This window comes from Euprymna scolopes, chromosome 30, assembly GCF_053919585.1.
Source record: "Euprymna scolopes isolate OS-2025 chromosome 30, ASM5391958v1, whole genome shotgun sequence".
Lineage (NCBI taxonomy): Eukaryota > Metazoa > Mollusca > Cephalopoda > Sepiida > Sepiolidae > Euprymna > Euprymna scolopes.
The window spans coordinates 96,741,336-96,757,712 of NC_136511.1; the positions used below are offsets into that span (position 1 = coordinate 96,741,336).

Genomic DNA, 16,377 nt, shown 5'->3' on the forward strand with positions numbered 1-16,377 from the left:
AGTTGTAGTCTATAAAACTGGCCCCTATCATAGTAGGCTCTTACACTTCAATGGCAATATTCCTTAATTGGGATGAACAAAAACAAAAACAAACATTGAAAGCGCAAATTGAATTGACCCACATTTTAGATGTTTTCAAGTATCTATATAAATAGTTGTTGCCTGTTTGTCAGTCTGTCATGCTTAGTAAGTTTGAAATGACATTTCCATTGTTTGAATGGGCGAATTGAATGGACATATGTTAGCTATATAATAAAAATCCATGTATTTGTGAACAGCGTGCTTCGAGATATCAATACAATAGAGAGAGAGAGAGAGAGAGAGAGAGAGAGAGAGAGAGAGAGAGAGGGAGAGAGAGAGAGAAATGTTTTAGAATAGGATTGATAATTCGTATTATTTGGATTATTCGGACGACTGTTCTCATCTTGGATGTTATCTGCACAACGTTTCAGCTGATGCAACCACGAGGACCAATGGTGATGAAGAATGTAAAAAAGCTGTAATATATAGAGTTATTTAAAAGTATTGGGGGAAGAGGAAACTTATGGGACAAAGTTAAAATGATAGACAGAGTAGAACGGTGTTCGTAGATTACTGTTATATATATATATATATATATATATATATATATATATATATATAGATAGATGTTGTTTGTTTTTGTTTTAGCGATACGTTTTGAATGAATTCAATTATTTACAAAAGTGCATTTTTACCTAAATACGAGTTGGGAATAATTTTCCCTTTAACCAATTTGGTACCCCCACATGGGGAGCGGTATATATATTATTTTTAATATATAATTATCCACTGACACGTGTTTCGTCGTCTACAACTCATCAGGGGATTAGAACAGCAATCTAAAGAGCAGAGTGTATTTTAATATTTTAATGTGATAGTGAAATCACTAATGTAATTAAGATACAAGAAAAAAACAGTACTCGTTGTAATGCAGATATATAATAAGCTCAATAGGCATATATCCTAGAGCTATTTTAATATTTAGTAAGGTGATTGATAATTTATAATTAAAATTAAAAATTAAAAATCTGTTTCATAAAAAGGAACACAACAAAGCCAATAAATTGTATGATCATTTCGAAAACAATGTTTTTATTGAGCTAGACATTAAGTCATGGACAATAATTTTAACAAATAGTTTTTTAAAACAAAGTCTCCTCATCAGCAAAAATATTGGGTGGGTTTTTTTTAAAGACACCAAATATAAACCTATCGTTTTTTTTAAGTAAGGCAGAGCATATTCAAATATAAAGATAAATAGTTACTTATTGATGTTGATAAACAAAGTAAGATAAGGTGAGAATAAAAAATTAGAATAAAATTATAAAGCTGAATTGGGTTTAAATATAAGGTTATAATAAGATGTTTTTAAGAAAATTTAACAAAGATATATATATATTTTTTACCTTACATACCTAATAATTTTGAAATTCGTAATTATCATCGTCAAAGCATTCATTTGGATGTTAAATGTAGCTTGAAATGTTGAATTTTCAAAGTGAACGCTAATGGAATAGTTTTATCGGCTAGAATTCGTTAGTAACGCCTAATTTAAAAGTTAAATAAAAGTTAAATATTTTAAAAAATAAAGGGAGATAACTGTATTTGGCTAGGAAAATAATCAAAGCGAGATAATCAGCCTTTATGCTGCCTTATCTATCTATATATCTATAAAAGTGAAAGTGTCTGTCTGTGTGTGTACATTTCCCTACGCAATAACTCTGTCAATTTTAAGTCTACATACTCGAAATTTGATATACAGGTTACTGAGATTTGGGATCGGTTTTCGGCCAGAAATTTGGCGATTAAAGGGTCAAAGTTCAACGATTTGACCTTTGAGAACTCTACCAAACTCCTCCGACAATTTTGGGTCTAATCACTTGAAATTTTAGATATACGTTCCTTGGACATGGATCTAACTTAATAACTTGATTTGAGCCCAAATCAATAAATTTTAAGGAGTCATAATAGGGGTAAAAATTTTAAAAATTGACCGCTTTTTTTAAAATTTTTTTGTTGAACATACACCTCTAAATACCCGGGCAACGCCTGGCACCCATGCTAGTATAAGATAAAAGATTCTTATTAGTAGTAATTAAATAAAAGTAATAATAATATTTTAATTATTTATGGAACTTAATAAAAATAGTAACATTCAAAAGTTAAATTTAAATAGATATTTAAATAAGATAGAAAATAATGGTAAATGTATCAGATAATTTAATAATAATAATAATAATAATAATGATCCAAATTTTATTGATAAAGTTATTAATTTATAAATTACAAATTCTAAGATAGATTATTAATAAGAACATTTTTAATGACTTATGGTGGTTTATATTTATTAAATTTAAACCAACGTTTATGAATGCATCCAGAGAAAAATTTGTCTTTTGAATATAGGAGAATGGTTTTATTTTTTATATCATTATATTCTAAAATCTTAAGGGCTTCATATCTACAAAGTGGACAGAATCTGTCTCCCGGCATATATGCTTTATATGATCCTATTATTTCCCATTTCAAATTGAAGGGAATATTCTTATCTTTGAGTCGCCAAATATGTTTAGATAGAGTGGTTTGGTTCACCAAGGAGGGATTTTTAAAAGAGTGTTTGTGGGTTGAAATCCTATGTTTAATAAGTCAAGATGTGGAACTAAAGTAGATTGTGTTTTGTTTAATGTAATTGTTGTCAGGTAGATCAGGGGTGGCGTTGGCGATGGGTTTGTTTGTATTTGATTGGTAGATTGGTTAAAGGGGGTGCAGTTATTGAATAATCGTGTGGTCGAGCTATGGTTGTCATTAACATCATTTAAATTTGGGGTTTGTGATATTGTGCAGCTATAAATCACATTTTTTTATTTTGCAGTTACCTTGCAGGGGCATCTATTTTTTTCTTCTACAGTTGCAGCCTGCTATAATTTCTGTATTTGTATTTTGAATCTTATTAATTTTTTTATTGTTAGAACTAATTATTTTTTTATGAAAGTTTTTGATGAAAGTTTTTGATGAAGGTTTGGCATAGTTGAGTAAGATACTTTGATCGAGTTCTTATTAAAGATTTTATTGTATCTATGAGGGGCTTTAAAGTTTTTTTCTAATATTTTAAAGAATTCCCTGGTTATGTTTGTCTCAAGATTTTTAAAATATCTCCCTATGTCTGTTTTTACACTTACCGACTTTGGTTTGTTGTTTATGTGTGTTAGTGGCTAATACTTGTGCTTTAATTTTGTTTTGTATTGTATTTTGGTCATTTTTTGTCATTCGTATGCGGGATGGCATGGCCATATTATAGGTTATTATGCTTTTAGTAGGTTTATTAAAGTTTTTTATGCATATATATATATATATATATATATATATATATATATATATATATATACATATTTTATTTGTTTTACATAAGCATTATTATGTCGTTACACATTTTATTTTTTTAATCATCAAAGATTCAAAGCTAAAACACTAACAAGAAGCAAAATGGTTTGTGATTTTCTTTTTGCAGACGATGCTGCACTCGTGGCCACTTCATTTGAAGAAGCACAAGAATTAGTTGACAAGTTTTCCAATGCTGCAAAAGCATTTGGTTTGATGATTAGTATTAGTATTAAAAAGACAGAAGTTATCTACCAATCAAAGCCCACCCCGTTGCAGCAAGGTGGTGTGAATATTCCGAGACCAGAATATGTGGAACTGCTTTAGAAAATCTTAGTGAATAGACAGCCTCTAAAGTATGTTAAATCCTTTGCATATCTCGGAAGTAAGGTGAATTCGTCAGCATCACTTGATGATGAGATATTGAGCAAAATTTCAAAGGTGACTGATGCCTTCGGCCAAGAGTATGGCATGAAAGAAGTTTGACTCTAAAGACCAAAATCTCAGTTTATCGTGCAGTGATTGTTTCGATACTCGTGTATGGATCGGATGTCTGGACTCCATACCATAGGCAGATTGCGCAACTGGATACATTCCATAAGCGTTGCCTTCGCAGTATATCTGGATTAACATGGAAAGACAAGGCCCCTAACTCGGGATTGTTTGCTAGGTGCGACATTTTAAGTATTGAGGCCTTCCTGATGAAGTCTCAGCTTCGGTGGGCTGGTCACCTTGTTCGCATGGATGGAAACCGTCTTCCTAAGCAATTAGCATACAGTCAACTGAAAGAGGATAATCGAAATGTGGGTCGTCCATTTCTGAAGTACAGGGTTAAGCTGAAAGACAATCTTAAGCACGCAGGCCTGAACCCAAAAACATTGGAAGAAGATGCTGCGGATAGAAAATTGTGGAGGGAAAAATGTTTTGCAGGCATTAACACATACATTGACACACGGCTATCGAATCAAACAAATCTTCGTAGAGCAAGAGTAGGAACAGCACCTTCCCAGCCTGTGTCCTGTGAGTCTTGCGGCTTGGTTTGTGGGTGCAGAGCTGGCCTCGTGTCACACATGCGGCACAAGCATTGAAGGCACAGTGAAACAGAGCAAATTTTTGGCCCTCATGCGTCGAACACGATGGGAGAGTCCATTATATATATATATATATATATATATATATATATATATACATATTTTATTTGTTTTACATAAGCATTATTATGTCGTTACACATTCATGAGAATGTTTCAGTCAGACCTTTTCAGGCGATATTGCTTATACAAAAGTTTAGTTCATATTGTGAAAATACACTCACGATAAGAACACTATTGCAAATAATTCAAATAATAGTTTTGTTCAATTATTGATTAGTTTTTTCTTTTTATTATCAATTAGTTTTATTTTAATGATTTCAAAGAGTGAATAGATATAAAATTGTGAAGCAATAACATCCAACAATATCTATAAAGCAATATTTATCTGTCAATCAGGTTGATTACGCTTAAGTTTGAAATAGCATTTTCGTTGGTTTGTCACAACTAAGTTTAAAATGATATTTTCCGATGTATGTAACATTTAATGCTACTAAGACTAAGCTTCTTTCCTTTAACAATTACAAAAAATCTTCTCAACCACTGATAGCCATCATTAATAACACCCCACTTGAGAGCTCATCATTCAAACTTCTTGGCTTAGTATTCACAGGGAACATGAATTGGAACAAATCCAGGGTTGTTGCGAAGAAGGTGGGCTCCCTCTACCATACTAAAGAGAGTATCCTGTATCTTTACAAAGCCACCATTTGCCCATGCATGGAGTATTGTTGCCACATCTGAGCTGGTGCATCTAACACTAGTCTTTCCCTTTTAGACAAGGTCTAAAAAAAAGTCTTCAATCGAATAGGTCCCACATTATGAAGCTCCAACCCTTTGTCTCATCGCCACATTATTGCATCACTACAATGTTGCATCGCTACAACATTGCATCGCTACAACGTTGCGTCCCTACAACGTTGTGTCCCTACAACGTTGCATCGCTACAACGTTGCATCCCTACAACGTTGTGTCCCTACAATGTTGTGTCCCTACAACGTTGCGTCCCTACAACGTTGCGTCCCTGCAACGTTGCAGCGATGCATATGTTTTACAAGTACTTTAGTGGAATGTGCTCTGATGGACTCATTGTACACTCGATGTACAAAAAAATGAATAAATAAATACAAAAAAAAAAGTTAAATAACAAAATCTCACTCCTTCGCTGTTGAGGTTCGTAAATGCTGGAAAGCTTTCCATTCTAATAGTTTCTACCCTCGAACTGTTAGACTTGGAATTCCTTCCCTATTTGTGGCTTTCCTTATTTTACTAATATGCAGAAGTTTAAATGTAATATGAACAGACATTTCGCTCATCTCCTCACATAGTGTTCATGTAGACATGGTTCCAAATAATATCCCTTGTTTGAGGTGAACAAAAGCAAAAATAAAAAGAGAAAATAAATGTCTAAATGGATCTGTCCGTTTCTCGATCATATTTTCATTGCATAACATTCACATTGAACAGATGCATCTCACAAATACCTGTTCTTCTTAAGCGGAATGTCATGTGCTTCAAGAATTCTTTAGTTGTGCATTGAATGGAACCTCCCTTCTCTTTCTTGATAATTAGCTGATACATTTTTTAGCTTTTTTTATTAGAACTGCAGGGAGTTAAAATAAGAATCTGCTTCAGTTGAAATTCAAACAAGCCAAGGAATGGAATGTGAGTTCAATTCTTGTTAGAAAACATTTCCTTCTTTTTGGTTAAGAGTGGGAGGGGGTGATTCAAACGATGCAAAATGTTTTGTTTTTTTTAAATAAAATATTTTTTTAAAAATATATTTTTTTAAATAAAATACTTTTTTAAATAAAATATTAAAAAAAATTATTTGTAATAAAATATTTAAAAAACAATATATTTTTTTAAATAAAATATTTTTTTAATAAAATATTTTTTTAAATAAAAAATTAAAAAAAAAATTTATTTTAATAAAATAGTTATCGAAAAACTAAAGTATTTTTCATCTGCATGGATAAAATTCACCAGCTGAACTTCCTTGCATATATATTTTTATACGGCATATATATATATAAATATATATATACGGAATATATATATTTATACGGCATATATATATATATATATATATATATATATATATATATATATATATATATATATATATATTTATGGCATAATCACGTTGATACACCAGTTCCCATTAGATCACCAAAGTTAAGCTATGTTGAGCCTGGTCAGTACTAAAATGGGTGACCATTTTGGAATTCCAGGTGCTGTATGATGTGCTCTCTGTTTATCTCGGCATTTTTTCAAGGGGCCTGCACTTTTCATTGTCACTGGACTCAAGCAGTGGCGATTTCGGAGAAGTGTGATTGGGATTGCACAACCCTTGTCTCATAATGACATGTGCAGCTACCCTTACAGGGTGTATTCATTGTCTTTTGAGATGGAACTGAAGCATCTAAGAAGGCTGTTAGCAATGTAGGATACCAGGATGGTGAAGTGACGTATGAACAAAAAGCAGACAAACGAAGGTTTTATTTAAATGATAAACCTTTGTATATTTATATTTTTTTAAATCTTTCATATATAAATCAGTAAATATGAATTACTGTTAAATATAACTGGGTTGGTAAAATTCCTTTGATAATTTCTATAGCAAATCTCTATTTTCGGAAAGAAAACCAGACAAAAAGTATGCTGTAAAACGGAACAAGGAATTCCTTGTTCGTTTTTAGATTCATGCATGAAACTGATTTCAGGCCGTCGTATACACATGAAGTTCTATGATGACCATCATGAGCAAATATTTAAAATTCAACATTTCGTAAGATGTCCTATGGATTTTTTCATTTAATTGCCTGTAAAAAAATATTTTTTACCAGCAATTAAGAGAATAGGCGAAAATGGGAATGGGTCATTGATTGAAACAAACATGAAAATAAAAAGATTCCTGGGCAAACCCGGGTAGATTCAAACAATCGTGTATAAATTCAATAATATATTTTTTACTTATGTTTCAATTAGTTTTAATAAATTCAGTGTTTAATTACACATCACTATCAAGATTAAAATAGTTTCGATATCTACCATTTGTATATGTTTACAGAATCAGCTAAATGTAACGAAATATTTTCAAGAAAAAGATGACTTAAGAAAAAAGAGAAACTTTTTTTTTTGTGTGTTTTTTTTAAAACTTTTAGCAAAGTGAATAGATTTGATATCATCCAGGAAATGTTGATTTGTCATAAAACGAAATAACCAAACGGAAAACAACTAAAAAAATATTTGAAGAAATTAAGAACTGGAAACATAGAAACTTTTAGCAAAATGATTGAATTCGATATTAAATAATCCGAAAAAGGGGTTGATATGCCATAAAACAAAACAAATGAAACCCTGGGGTACATTTCTGTATATGTCAATACCTATAACCAGTAAATATATTGTTAACTTATGCAAGACTTAAGTATTAATAAATTGTGAGCTCTAATTTCAACAAATGCAACTGCAAATATTGAATGCAGGAAAAAAACGTCATGTTGTTGTTGTTCAGATTAGTTTAATAGGCAAATAAGGCAACTGGTCGTCATTGTTATTGTTATAAGCGGCATTTGTAAACAAACACATTTCTGAAAAAGTTCCATAAGTATTTGAGAAAAATTCGTTTTGATATAGACAAGAACGAGGACTACAAGTTGGCCTATTTAATCTGTGTTGAGGGAAGAAAGCTTCACAAGGAATAAAAGAGGCAAAGCTACTTTGTGTTTTATTTACAAAATCTTTTGCAAAAGTAAGAGGACTGTTTGCTGAGTTATTGGTGAGAGATGCACGGGAATCTAACATGATATTTTGGGAGGATGCAATCATTTCTTCTTCTTGCATGCTTACTTCTTATTCGCCGTTATAATGCTCCTGCTCATGATGCCTTGTGCATGCGGCTATTCCTGACCAAGAAAATTATCATACTGAAACAACCTTCTTATTTAGCCGATATTGCTCTATGTGACTTTTTCTTTTCTACTAAAACTGAAAAGTATTCATTTTGAAATCATGGAGGCTATTTGGATTATTCAGACTACTGTTCTCATCTTTAGTGTTATTTCTTCAATGTTAAAATCAATGTAACCTCTGACCTTCAAGAAGAGAACAGTAGTCCAAATAATCCAAATAATACTAATTATCAATCATCATCTCAAAAATTCAGAAGCATCATGCCGTTCATTGAGTTCAACACTAATCTGAAGAATGCCAGAATTTTGGTCAAGATCCTAATTTCAACTTCGACCTCATTATTCATAAGTAGCAGTGAAGACCCTGAATTCAGCTTCTTCTCATTTAAACCTATCACACTGCATCATTCAAAATTAATGCAGCATGAACCGCCCACCCCCGAAAGTTTGAAAATCTTTAAAAAAAAATTTTTTTTAATCAACGCCGGGTACTCTTGCAAGTATATATATATATATATATATATATATATATATATATATATATATACACACATGCAGATATATCCGTCATTGACTGGGTTCATAAATAGCCTTAAAAAATGGACCCTGATGTATGATAGTATCACAGATTATGAAAAAGGGGTGTACGTGAAAACAACTTCAACTTTAGGAGTATCAGAACAAAAGCAAAATATGATGAAAAGAAAAGTAAAATTTTGCAGAAATATTTTTTATATCAACTTTGTTGTCCTTCGTAGCTAAGAGTGACAAACAAAGCACATGGTTTTTATATCAACTTTGTTGTCCTTCGTAGCTAAGAGTGACCAACAAAACACATGGTTTTTATATCAACTTTGTTGTCCTTCGTAGCTAAGAGTGACCAACAAAACACATGGTTTTTATATCAACTTTGTTGTCCTTCGTAGCTAAGAGTGACCAACAAAACACATGGTTTTTATATCAACTTTGTTGTCCTTCGTAGCTAAGAGTGACCAACAAAACACATGGTTTTTATATCAACTTTGTTGTCCTTCGTAGCTAAGAGTGACCAACAAAACACATGGTTTTTATATCAACTTTGTTGTCCTTCGTAGCTAAGAGTGACCAACAAAACACATGGTTTTTATATCAACTTTGTTGTCCTTCGTAGCTAAGAGTGACCAACAAAACACATGGTTTTTATATCAACTTTGTTGTCCTTCGTAGCTAAGAGTGACCAACAAAACACATGGTTTTTATATCAACTTTGTTGTCCTTCGTAGCTAAGAGTGACCAACAAAACACATGGTTTTTATATCAACTTTGTTGTCCTTCGTAGCTAAGAGTGACCAACAAAACACATGGTTTTTATATCAACTTTGTTGTCCTTCGTAGCTAAGAGTGACCAACAAAACACATGGTTTTTATATCAACTTTGTTGTCCTTCGTAGCTAAGAGTGACCAACAAAACACATGGTTTTTATATCAACTTTGTTGTCCTTCGTAGCTAAGAGTGACCAACAAAACACATGGTTTTTATATCAACTTTGTTGTCCTTCGTAGCTAAGAGTGACCAACAAAACACATGGTTTTTATATCAACTTTGTTGTCCTTCGTAGCTAAGAGTGACCAACAAAACACATGGTTTTTATATCAACTTTGTTGTCCTTCGTAGCTAAGAGTGACCAACAAAACACATGGTTTAGAAAAGCAGAAAAAAACGGAGATTTTATTATCCGCACCCTTTGACCCATTTCAATTTCTCAATTGCAAAGAGAATGCAAAACCATGTAAAACAATATATTTGCCAACTGTTTGTCCATCAATAGTTCTTAGAAATGTGAATGAAGTCGATCCTCTTATTTCATGACGAAGGCGTCTCAGAAAAGAAACATTCATGATGACGTGGCTGCACAGAATAAACTCTTCCAATTGTAATGTCAAATTTTACATCTGAATTACCCTCAACATTAACTCCTCATTTTCTCCTCTGCATGTGTTGTTTTTCCATGTGTAAAAAGATGGAACCTTTTTTGCAAAATTATCTTGTTCACAAATTTAAAAAATGAAGTAAGTGTTGTATTATTTTGGTTTAGGGCAACTTGGCCTGCGTTTTTGTTTGTGAAATAAACACTCTGACACTTATCAAGATGAATTGTAAGCGGTTGGATTGGATGAAGTCTTTCATGAATAGGAAACCCTAAAATATGCCAAAATGTTTCATTAGTGTCAATACATCTATCAAGTTCATATCAAGTAACTTCATAACTAATATATTTTTGTAAAGAAAACATGGCTGCATCAGATTCCTTATTTACGTGTTTGCAATCATATTTGATAGATTTCACAGAATTGCAAAATTCAACATTTATGTGAGCATTGCATGTCTTTGAAAGTAAGGGAGAGTAAAGTACAATCTACCTGCTGCCAACTTCATGTCGGTCAATCATAATTTTTAAAGTCACCGTCTTCGGGCAATCTTCTCCTATAAAAGAGATAACCATCTTCACTAAACTGAGTATCAAGTAAATAGTTTTTAGGGTATTGTTTGTACATTGGCCATCAACCATGCAAAGTGAATTTCTATTGATATTACCAGAAGGCTCATACACCATGTGACTTTTTAATATTTCAAATAAAGTTGGATCAGTTTGTATATCAGCTGATATAATCGAAATCAATTTGATTGGAATTGATTTTTCTGGTAAGCCACAATAATATATGCACATGAGACAAGCCTCTGTTTGCCACTGAATTCTGTACATGCCGCATCGTAGTGGGCTAAAGATTTCGGATTTGTTTATTTCTGAGAAATTTATTAAATAAATAAAAGAATTAAATAATGAGATAGAGTAAGCAAAAAATAACAAAAAAAAAACCACTCGATTTTATGAAGATTGTGAGAGGCAAAAGGATTTGTTCTCCTCTGACTGACAAGGAAAAAGCAGATACTGAATTTTTAATTATTCATTCCAAACATTTTTTTTCCATGATACACTTGGAATTATTTATTAACAAATAAAGCACATTTTATTTACAAATATTTTTTACTGATTTTGAAAAATTTCAAATACGAATAATGAATTTTCTTTACTTTTCACATATATTTTTAGAATTTGATTGATCGAATTAGAATTTAATTTTTAACTAAAAATACTTTAAGCATATGAACCAAAATTTGGTTATAGTCCTCTCATCACATTTCACTTGACCGAAAATCAGTTTGGAAATACCACAAAACATGTTTTATGTATGGATTTTTATGCACACCATTTTATGACCAGAGATGATCAAATCTCATTAAAACAAGCTAAGAGTAGGTTCCTACATCTCAAAGATCATTTAAATAACTATATATATATCAGATATGCATATATATCTGAATAAAATCAATACGAAAAATATATAAATGTTTATATCTTTTCTGTATTTATTTCCTATATGTTGACGTGTAGGAATACAAAGTCTTTTGAAAAAACAAGAATGTTTCCTTCAAAAGCACATATTTTCGACTGATCCTTCGATCTTCCTCGGTGTGAATAAATATATATATATATATATATATATATATATATATATATATATATTATGGCTATGTAAAGACTAAATTTAAACTTGTTCGAAAACATTATTTATTTTAGATTGTGAAATTAAAAAATAAAAATGAATGTGTCAGCTGACCGGTTTCGAAGCTTGCTCAACAGAGCTAAAATCGAGCTTAATACGTTTTAAAAAGAAAAGGGGGGGGGGAAATAAATCGGAGATGAAAAGTAGGGGGAATATATGTATAAAAAAAAAAAAAAATTAATAAAGAGGGGGGATGAATTAATTATTAAATAGAAACTAGATTAAGCCATAAGAGATTCTCTTTTTATTTGCAAAGAGAAAGTCTCAGAGTCTTAATATATATAGTTTCTAGAATTTTAAGATCGTAAAGAGAGTGCGACTTACTAAGGATTGAAAAAAAAGTTCACACTAAAATTCAAAGCGCAAATACGATTATTTATAAGGTGCTCTCCTATAGATGAGCCATGGGTATTGTTCAAAACGTCCGAAGGTAGGTAGTTTCTATTTCGAATTTTGAATATATATATATATATATATATATATATATATCATTGTGACTGAAGAAAGTCTAGTATATATATATATATATATATATATATATATATATATATATATATATATATATATATATATATATATATATATATTGGTGCAAAAGTAAAGTTCGTTTTTTGACTTTCAACTTCAAAAGATCATAACTCCTTTCATGATAAACTTTATTAATCAAAATAAGAACCATTAGAATCAACACATTTTGCCAACGAAAAACAAGTTTATTTATTCCATTAGCATAGAAATCCAGAGTTCTGGAAGCGATGAAGTATTGAATGCTGATTCAGCATCATCTCGGCTTTTTAAGCATTTTTCACGCAAGAAGTTGTCAGATGCTTGAAAAAGTGATAATTGGTGGGCGAGAGGTCCACTGAATATTGTGGATTTGGCAGAGTCATAGCACAATTCGTGCAGCTTCTGCAGGGTCAGTTGAGGAACATGCAGGTGAATGTTGTCATGAAGAAGAATTGGTCCCTTCATATTGACCAATCTCATGCACATATGTTGGAGCTTCTGGGGCATTTCGTCAATTTGTCGGCAGTACTTCTCCACCGTAATCATTTCATCCGGATTCAAGAAGCTGTGATTGATGAGACTGGCCGCAGACCACTAAACAGAATCACCATAATCTTTTTTGGTGCAATTTCAGTCGTGAAAAGTGTTGTGGAGCTTCTCCAGCATCGAACCACTGTGCCGAACGTCGCCGGTTGTCATAGAGGATCCACTTCTCACAATTCGCTTGAGAAATGGATCGTTTTTCTTGCGCAGAAGGAATGTAGAAGACACCTCAAAATGACGATTTTTTGAAGCTCATATGGCACCCATTTATCCAACTTTTTTGACTTCCCTATTTGCTTTAAATGGCGAACGTCTATTCAAGTTTGTTGATTGGTCGATCTTGAGTTCAACAGCAACTTCTCGTGTGGTTTTGCAAGGATCAGCTTCAATTAAGGCTTTCAAATGTTCATTATCAACCACAGTCAGCCAGCTGCGACCGTCTTCATCTTCGAGGCTCTTGCCACCATTGCGAAATTTCTGTAACGACTGTTGTGTCACATGTTCATTAGTGTTTCCTGGGATAAGCACATCATTGATATCACAAGCTGTCTCAGCAGCTTTTCGGCCTAGTTTGAACTGGAACAAGAAAATCGTGCAGATTTGAATTTTGCCCATGCTGTCGAAAGCCTGCAAAAAAAATGAATGAAGACATTAAGAACAGTAATGAATAACACGATTCGATAGAGCAAAAAACGCACTTCCAAATGATATATAACATGGCTATATATTAATGAATTAATTCAGAAATCTATTATATAAATCTCACCTGTCTGTTTAAATGTATGTATGTATGTATGTATGTTTGCCTAAAACTTTCAACAGAGGCGACGGATTTTCACAAGATCGGTATCGTTTTGAAGCTCAACCCTTCGGACAACAAATATTGAAAGATTAGCTAAAACCTTCATTCCTTCACTCTCAATTGGGCACTTTTCTACAAGGAAGGGTCGCTTTTTTCTCCGATATTTTCGAAAGTCATCCCTTCTTTACGATTGACTTGCCTTAATTAAAACCTTCGCCACTTCCGGTTTGGCAATGGACGCAACAGCAAAGACGTCACGTTTTTTTTTTTTTTTCACATTCTTTTCCTCCTTTGCAGTAGGAGTTCCAGCCTGTCTGCCTACTACCACACTTTTTTTTTCTCAACACACCTTTCCACGCCTGGTAACGCCGGGCACTCAGGCTAGTCATATATAAAAGTAACATATGTGAGAAAACGATATCCTAATACCAACCTAATATACACACACACACACACACACACACACGTATATATATATATATATATATATATATATATATATATATATATATATATTGATTAAATAAAGGATTTAGTTTGAATGTTGTATAGGTATTAACAAATAAAGTTGCAGCTTTCCATAACCTTATATGGACAGAAAAAAGTTAAGAGCTTTATTTCCTTAATGCAGAATGTATGCGTTTAAACAAATAAATTTTTGTCAGACGTTGCATTTCATAACTAATTGATAAATGGAGAAGATCCTTTGAAAATTTTTAGAAATGGAATCTATAATAGTAAAGTCGTAGCGACAGCTAAGAGAGAATTTACGGAAACCACTAAAAAGCGCATCGAAGCACAAAAACTAGGAACTCGAGACTTCTGGAAAATCTACAACAGTGTAGTAAATAATGGGCAATCAACAATTCCCTCACTAACCAACAATCATGAGGTTGTCTCCTCAGCAACCGACGAGGCTAACATGCTTGCCAGTCGGTTTGCCTCAAACTCCACACTGGACCCTTCCAACCACCCCCTACCTGACTTTCCTATGCGGACAGACGCCACGCTAGACGATCTGAAAACCACCCCTGCTCAGGTGCATGCTATCATAAAAAACCTTGACACTTCAAAAGCATATGGACCCGATCTTATCCCAGCTGTGCTATTAAAAAAGTGCTCAGCCGAAGTAGCTCCAGTTCTCTCCAAACTCTACAACAAATGCCTTAATGAAGCTTGCTTTCCAGGCTGTTGGAAAACTGCTTCTGTTGTACCAGTATTCTAGAATTCTGGCGAAAGGACTGACCCATCAAATTATCGCCCCATTAGCCTCCTCCCACTTTTTGCCAAAATAGTTGAGACCTTAATTAATCATGCTCTAGTCCATTACATTACAGATGCTAAACTTCTGACTGACAAACAATATGGATTTAGACAAGCCCGTTCCACAGCAGACATCCTAACTGTGATCTCTGAACGTATATACCATTCACTGGACAAAGCGGGGGAGGGCAGAGTGGTAGCTCTAAATATATCTAGGGCTTTTGACAGGGTATGGCATGAGGGTCTCCTCAGGAAAATTATATCATACGGTATCACTGGTAGAATACTTAACATAATTAAATCCTTCTTAGATAAGAGAAAAATCCAGGTTGTCCAATATGATATAAATGCGGGAGTGCCTCAGGGTTCTATCCTTGGACCTCTATTGTTCCTGATATTCATAAATGACCTCCCCGACAAGATTGCCTCTGAGATGGGGATATATGCTGATGACACTACACTCTATGGCAGGCACGACAGGAAGACGAATGAACACATTTCTAAGGAAATGGCAGAAACATTAGAGGAAGACCTCCAATCTGTGGTGGAATGGGGACAAAAGTGGTTGGTCGCGTTCAATGCTGCCAAGACTAAACTAGTTTCATTCAATAATTACAAGAAACCCTCTCTACCACCTATAGCAATGGCCAACGACTCTTTATCTGAGAGTCCATCTTTCAAACTCCTTGGCCTAACGTTCACAAGAAACATGAGTTGGAACAATTACATTGAAGGCATTGCCAGGGCGCTGCAAGAAAGGTGTGCTCTCTCTACCGTACTAGAAAACTACTAACACCCGAAAGTATCCTGTACCTCTATAAGGCCACCATTCGCCCATGTTTGGAGCATTGCTGTCACATCTGGGCTGGTGCATCTGCTACTAGTCTCTCGCTCCTAGACAAGGTTCAAAAGGGAGTCGCAAACCTGATAGGCCCTGGACTGGCATCTAAGCTTCAGTCTGTCCCATCGACGAAATGTTGCATCCCTCTGCCTTTTCTACAAGCATTTTAGTGGTGAATGCTCTGACGAACTGCAATCACTTGTGCCCCCACGACGTGACCAGCTTCGACAAACCCGACAGGCTGCTAAATCCCACCCCCACACTTTAGAGATCCCTAGATGTAAAAGATCTTTTTACTCCAATAGTTTCTTCCCCAGAACCGCTAGGGCGCTAGACTCTGGAATTCCATTCCAGGTCCCTGCTTCCTCAACAGTACTGACGTGCAGAAGTTCAAGTGTAACGTGAACCG

At 33.5% G+C, this 16,377-nt stretch overlaps 1 protein-coding gene and 1 pseudogene across 6 annotated transcripts in view; both read left to right on the forward strand.

Annotated features, from left to right (window-relative positions):
• Positions 1–16,377, forward strand: part of LOC145254896 (zinc finger MIZ domain-containing protein 1-like) — a 1,089,917-nt gene that overhangs the window by 608,193 nt on the left and 465,347 nt on the right. The window lies entirely within an intron of this gene.
• Positions 6,618–6,735, forward strand: LOC145255076 (5S ribosomal RNA; annotated as a pseudogene).